This window comes from Malaya genurostris, chromosome 3 (genome assembly GCF_030247185.1).
Source record: "Malaya genurostris strain Urasoe2022 chromosome 3, Malgen_1.1, whole genome shotgun sequence".
NCBI lineage: Eukaryota > Metazoa > Arthropoda > Insecta > Diptera > Culicidae > Malaya > Malaya genurostris.
In genome coordinates, this window is record NC_080572.1 from 32,299,056 (window position 1) to 32,307,248 (window position 8,193).

Here is an 8,193-nt window from a genome sequence, read left to right on the forward strand (position 1 = left end):
ACAAAATTCATGACAGTATATTTTAACCATATGTCACAGGAAATCAACCCTTCAAGATATATTCCTATCCGTGTCAGCCTCCTAAATGTACCTGACTCAACTTTATTTTACGACACATCCATGCAGCGCGAAGTGCGTGGAATCCCGGACCACCTACGCTCTATGGAAATCCCAAAAATATTTCAAGTAAGTTCAGGCATATTAACTCTGAGAAAATGTTTTACACGGACGGATCGCGAATGGAAGAAGCGACAGGGTTTGGTATGTTCAACAATAATGTTTCGGCCTCATTCAAGCTTCAAGAACCTGCATCTGTTTATATAGCAGAGTTAGCAGCAGTTCATTATAGCTTGAATGTAATCGTCACATTATCTCCAAACCATTATTTCCTCTTCACAGATAGTCTGAGTGCAATTGAAGCCATTCGCTCAAACGCTGCTGGCAAAAATGAACCGTTTTTCTTGGGTAAAATAAAACAGTGTCTGAACGACATATTGAATAATAATTATCTAATCACAATAGTTTGGGTTCCGGCTCATTGCTCCATTCCAGGCAATGAAAGAGCCGATATTTTAGCCAAACGTGGTGCTATTGAGGGTGAAATTTATGAGAGACCGATTGCTTTCAACGAATTCTATAGCGCGTCTCGCCAAAGAACACTTGCCAGCTGGCAAGCTTCTTGGGATAAAGATGATCTGGGTCGGTGGATGCACTCAATTATTCCTAAAATATCGACAAAGGCATGGTTCAGGGGACTGGATGTGAGTAGAGATTTCATTCGTGTGATGTCCAGACTCATGTCCAATCACTACACGTTAGATGCACATCTCCTTCGAATTGGACTTTCCGAGACTAATCATTGTGCTTGCGGCGAAGGTTACCGCGATATTGACCATGTTGTTTGGACATGCGTGGAGTTCCGTGATGTCAGATCTCAACTAATAAATTCCTTGCGTACCCAAGGTAGACTATCCAATGTCCCAGTTCGCGACATTCTTGCTTGTCGTGACCTTCCATACATGAAACTTCTTTATCATTTCATTAAATCCATTGGAGTTCCAATTTAAATTTTATTTTATGTTAAACTGTTTTCTCTTCCATGAGTTCAACCAATAGCCAACTATAGGATATTGAATATAAGTGGTGAACTGATACAAACAATCCTGAAATAGTTATAAGATCATGTACAAAATAAATGTATTTTATTTAATGTAATTTAAAATAGCAACTCGCTTGATAAAAACAGTGTTTAGATTAACTAATGAGTACCAACATACTAATATGATATTCGAAATGTATTAGGTTTAAACTACTATGTATTGTGGATGCCACGGCGAAGAAAAACTTATGTATATTGCCTATGAAATAAACGTATTTATGAAAAAAAAAAAAAAAAAAACGTCAAATGCGTTACGCTAAATTTCAACGAAATCAGTCCAAATGGATCATGATCCGAGAACTTTTAATCACGGTGTATTATGATAACATGAAAATATACTATTTTCCCCAAATTATGACTCGTTTGCTCATTTCTTGAATTGGAATTTTGCCCGTGTACAGATCTCACAATGACAATCATTTGGATAATGGAATTTTTTTGAAAGTTCGGCGGACATCGAAACAGCAATAGATAATTTGAACCTTCACATTATCGAAGCTAGGAATCTTTTGATTCCCAAAGCTCAAACTTAATTAAATTCTTTAAAGAATGTTTGCGACGACAATATCAACATGTTTGTAACCCTGCAATGAAAACCATAGTTAAGGATTTACAAAAAGAAATTAAACCTACATTAAACCTTATATATTGAACATTAAACGAAAATTTCGCTAGAGAAGTTGAACAAATTAAACCATATTCTAAACCTTTCAGAAATTTTTTAAGGTTCTTAAGAAACCTCAGAAACCAATTCCTGTTCTTAAGGAAGGGAATCAAACACTCAATGAACAATTCGAGAGTGTCCACATTTTTAATTTGAACGTTGTGAGTTCTTTTGAAAATTAAGTCTCACTGAAGTATGATTATATTTAAACCCAAGTATCACAAGATGACATTACTGAGATGAATTTCGATGCAATTATGTCAATCATTAGGAAACTTGAAAACATGAAGGCTTCTGGTAACAATGGAATCTTTAATATTCTTATGAAAACTCTTCCCGATGTTGCCTTGAGACTCTTGGTTAAAATTTTCATTTTCAGTGTTTTTCATTAGCTAGCTATTCCAAGAGCTCCTAAAGCTCCTCCGCTAAAGTAATTCCTATTCCCAAACCCGATAAAAACCCAGCGAAAACAGTATACTTAGTTAAGAGGTAAACTTTTTGAAAAAAAAATCTTTTTGAGAATGATGGTTCATATAGACAATAATTCCAGTTTTTACCAGAGCAGTTTGGATTTCGTCATGAAAATTAAATGACTCATAAACTTGTTAGAGTAACAAACATGATAAAAGCAAATAAATCTTCTGGGTAATCCACTGGAGTTGCTCTTCTAGACATAGAAAAAATCACTCGACAGTGTTTGGCACAAAGTTTGAATAGGCAAAGGTGTTTGATTTCCTGTTTCCTATTTATTCGATCAAAATGATTCAAAATTATGTAACTTATCGTACTCTCCTGGTTAGCTATCAAAATTGTAAATCTGAATTGATAACCGTATGAGCAGATGTTCCGTAAGGTTCGAGTTCCTAACTTGTATAATATTTCACTTCTGACATTCCAAAGCTTGAATATTTTCAGTGATTATCTGTATGTGTTCTTTTCTTTAAAAAAATGTTCACGTTGTCAAATTGGATGGCTTAGATTTGACATGGTCTGATCAAGCCAAAGGTTTAACGTATGATAAAAAACTTACTCTCAAGGATCACATTGAAAGAATTCAGGCACGTTGTAAAAAAATAGATTAAATTAAATTAACTATTATAAATATTATTCTTATAAACTGAAATTCCAAGCTCTGTCTTAAAAACAAAAATTAATTGAATTAAATTATAAACATATTTTCAGACCAACCATGCTTTATGCATTACCAATTTGATCGAATTGTTGTTCCACCAGGAAGAAAACGCTTCAAAGGCTTCAGAATAAAACTCTGAAAACGATTTTGAAGTGTTCTCCCTGTTTTAGTACAAATGAGTTACACAGGATCAAAACTGTAAAACCATTAGATTAGATTAGAACAATGTTATCTAATATTATAACCTTCAATTGAATCGATTCGCTCTATGTATCAGTCAGTAAATTGCTTTTCACCATTACACATTACATGTAGGTTTACAATTTTTCTTACGAAAAATCACAGAATTGCGAAAGTGAAACCACTTGTGGCTCATCATCCGACTTAAATCTTAACAATTTAAAATTAACGCATATTGCCATAAATAATATAAAAATCTGTTTTAATCCACCTAGTGGTGTAATGATAACTTTCTCATATCAATCATACACAGAAAAAAATAATGAAATTTACACGACATGTAATTCAATGATATTTTGAAATAACCATCAATTGAATCATAAATTGGATTGAAAACTATTATCGATGTAAAAATAAATTAAAATGCTTTGATTTTTCAACATATTTCAATTTACGCTTAGTTTTGCTTTTAGAGAATATTTTAGACCTGAGGAGTACCTTTATATGCAATTTCTTACACTAAATATGTGCATGAAAATAGATGTAAATATTTTTATCTGTGTACTATTATATATAATACTGTGGTATTCTTTAAAATAATTTTCTTCGATTCTTGAAGGAATAACCGGTATCGTTTTGCTTGACCATCTACTGATAATGACTACCGATTGGAGCAGTTTTTATGTTGATTCAGATTTTTTTACGTTTTTTTGTCCCTTTAAGTGATGGTATAAAATTTTAATCACACTTTTTCTTATAATTCCGGAACCGGACGTTGGATCCGGAAAAAATTCAAGGATTCCGTATGAGACCACGGGACCTAAGTTTGTGAAAATCGGAGTGAGTATTTTTGGCCGTCTATCGATAATTACTATCGAATGGAGTAGTTTTGAGAAAAAATTTCAAGTGTTTGTTTCGCCGATTTAAATGATGGTATAAAATTTTCAACACACTTCACCCTATAATTCCGAAACCGAAAGTCGGATCCAGATGAAATTCAGAAGTTTTATATATAATCATAAGACCTTTGATTTAATTCTAAGTAACAATCGGTCACGCCATCTTTGAGAAAAATGAGCACACATATTTTCATTTTGTTGCACATTTTACCCAATAACTCCGGAGCCGGAAGTCCTATCCAAAGAAAATCTCAAAAATTTTGTATGGTATCATAAAAACCTGTTTTAATCCACCTAGTGGTGTAATGAGGCCTATCTAATATCAATCATACTATCATATATAATACTGTGGTATTCATTAAAATAATTTTCTTCGATTCTTAAAAGAATAAGGTTTGTTTGACCGTCTACTGATAAAAACTATCAATAGGAGAAAATTTGAGGACGATTTTGAAAATTTTCTACGGGTTTTCGCCCTTTTCAGTGATGGTATAAAATTTTTAACACACTTTACTCTATATTTCCGGATCAGGAAGTCGGATCCGAATGAAATTCAGGAAATACGTAAGGGACCACAGGACCTTTCATTTGAACCTAAGTTTGTGAGAATAGGTCGCGCCATCTATTAGAAAAGTTAGAACACATATTTTCATTTTGTTGCACATTTTACCCCATAATTCCGGAACCGGAAGTCGGATCCAAAAAATATTCAGGAATTGTGTATGGAACCACAAGACCTTTCATTTGAATCTTAGTTTGTGAGAATCAGATGAGCCATCTCCGAAAAAAGTTGGTGCACTTATTTTCACAATTTTTTGCACATTTTACCTCATAATTCCGGAACCGGAAGTCGGGTCCAAATAATATTCAGGAATTTTGTTTAGGACCACAAGACCTTTCATTGGAATCTAAGTTTGTGAAAATCGATCCGAGAAAAGTTAGTTAAAAAAAAAACGTTACACGAGTAATTAAAAAACGTTACACGAGCAATTTTTTCATATTTTTGCACATTTTACCCTGTTACTCCCGAGTCGAAAGTGCGATCTGGATAATATTCAATAACGGGCTGTAAGAACAAAAGACTTTTCATTCGAATCTAAGATTATGAAAACCGGTCCAACCGTTTCTAAAAAATTGGAGTGATTTCCGGTTTGGAGAACACGATTACTTTTTTTCGATACTTCTATACCAAACTTAATACCAAATACTTATACCAAAATCAATGTTTTTGATCATCAACTAACCAAATATGTCCAATTCAAGAATTATACGGCTATTTGAATGTATTTGATTGATTTTTCTGTGTCATGTATGAAAACACGTCCCAGAAAATAATTTTTTTTTACCTATCAGTTCCGGTTCCAAAAGTCGTATCCGAATAAGATTTCGTAGCAATATATGGGGTTGTAAAACCTTTCATTTGAACCTACGTTAGTGAAAATTGAATAAGCGGTATCTAAGAAAATCGATCACACGTTTTTGATTCATTTTGCACATTTTACCCCGTAGCTCCCAAACCGGAAGTCGGATCCAGATGGAATTCTGTAGAAACCAATAGGACTTTAAGGCCTTTGATTTAAATCTTAGTTGAAGAAAATCGGTTGAGTGGTCTGAGAAAATCGAGTGCATATTTGCCTACCTCATATAGAAAGGTTATGCAATCGCTGTGAAAACCGACTTTACAACCGAAACCCGGAGGGCCGAGTGTCATATACCATTCGACTCAGTTCGGCGAGATCACAAAATGTCTGTGTGTGTATGTATGTGACATTTAATTTTCATACATTTTCACAAACTTAGATGCAAATAAAAGTTCTTAAGATCCCATATTAAAGTTCCAGAGTTTCATTTGGATCCGACTTCCGGTTCCGGAATTACAGGGTGATATGCACCATAAAAGGAAAAAAATAGTCACACACGTTTCTCAATTGAAAGGTGTTATGGCCTCATACCATTTTCTGGAATTTCAATTAGATCCTACTTCCGGTTCCGGAATCACAATGATATATGTGCAAAATTATTAAAAATTGTGCACTCAATTTTCTCGGAAATTTCTTAACCGATTTTCACAAGTTAAGAAGCAAATAAAGGTCTTAAATTTTTTTTGAAAAGTCCCCGAAAAGTTTATCCAGATCCGACTTCCGGTTCCGGTTATTACAGTGCGATAAGTGAAAATTTACAATTTCATGAGTATTTTTTCACAAGCGATAGAGAAACGATGTGCTCATTTTTTTAAAACTTACTGCTAAATTCAACTATTGGTAGATATTGTTAGTTAGTGAATATATAAAAAAGTACTTTGGGACTACTAGTCTTCGGTTTCCGCTTCCGAAAGCACCGATAATAGTGAAGAATGTCTCCAAAAACGGAACTCATCAAGACCCGACTTCCGGTTCCAAAATTATAGAGCGATGAGTGTCAAAACATTCAAATTGTTATTCAAAATGGCGATGCAAAACTAGTGCGTGCGGCTTTGCTTCATTCGCAGCGTGCTTTGTTCAATTTCGTATAGCGTGCAGGGTTGCCGCATTAAAATTTAATTTTTTCAGTGGTCAAACAGTTTAAAATGAGACTCATTCAATTTTCTCAGAGATGATTTGATCGGTTTTCACAAACAGGCTCAAATAAAAGTTCCTATTGTCTCATAGGTTGCTGTTCAGTTTCATCCGAATCTGACTTTCGGTTCCAGAACTATAAGGTAAAATGTGTTTGATCATTCAGTGCGACGATGCAAAATAAAGAAAAATTCTTATTAACTTGACATAACTGTTTACAAAATTGAAAAGGTTATGTTAGTTTATATCCACAGAACGTTTCTATTTTATTCAAGACCAAAAAAAAAAATTTCTTCACAAAATCTTCTAGTGATATTTTTCAAAATATAAATAATATGAGAAAGGCTTCATTACACCACTAGGTGAATAAAAAAAAGGTTTTTATTCATATTTTTGCCTATTTTATTCTGTTACTCCCGAACCGGAATTCCAATCCGGGTAAAACTCAATAGCACTCTATGGGACCAAGAGACCTTATATTTGAATCTAAGTTTGTGAAAATCGATCTAGCCATCTTCGAAAAAATCGAGTGCACATTTTTGTTACAAACATACATACATACATACATACAGACATACCTCGAAATCTACCCGTCAAATATGCTACGAAAACATCCTTGTTGTAAGAATTTTCAAGGAGCATTAACAAACCGGAACTCGCCATCTTGAATGTTGAAACGATCTCATATATCATTTCACAGTAGATGTTTCTTCACATACGTTTTGAAAATATCCATATGATTGATTGATTTTTACAACATTCATTACGCAAAACTTTTTTCGAACAAAATTTCAAATAACGCAGATGGTTTTACACATCATATAACGTATCGTATCAAATAACGTGAACTTTCTTTTCGAAACTTAATACAACGTTAGCTTTTTTACGAACTGATTCGATTTACGAACCCCCGCAAAAGCTCGTAAATTAAGATTTCGGTGTATCTGGTTTGGTTCTAATTATTAGTTCATTATATTGGACCGTCTGAAGGAAAAATATTCAAACATTTTTTTTTTTTTCATAAATACGTTTATTTCATAGGCAATATACATAAGTACTTTAAACCTAATACATTTCGAATATCATATAGTATGTTGGTATTCATTAGTTAATCTAAACACTGTTTTTATCAAGCGAGTTGCTATTATAAATTACATTAAATGAAATACATTTATTTTGTACATGATCTTATAACTATTTCAGGTTTGTTTGTATCAGTTCATCACTTTTATTTAATATAAGATAGCTGGCTATTGGCTGAACTCATGGAAGCGAAAACAGTCTAACATAAAATGAAATTTAAATTGGAACTCCAATGGACTTCATGAAATAATAAAAAAGATTCATGTAAGGAACGTCACGACAAGCAAGAATGTCGCCAACTGGGACATTGGATAGTCTACCTTGGGTACGCAAGGAATTTATTAGTTGAGATCTGACATCACGATAATCCACGCATGTCCAAACAACATGGTCAATATCGCGGTAACCTTCGCCACAAGCACAATGATTAGTCTCGGAAAGTCCAATTCGAAGGAGATGTGCATCTAATGGAAAAATATTCAAATATGTACAATGTTATTCTACATTTCAAATTTGTTAAT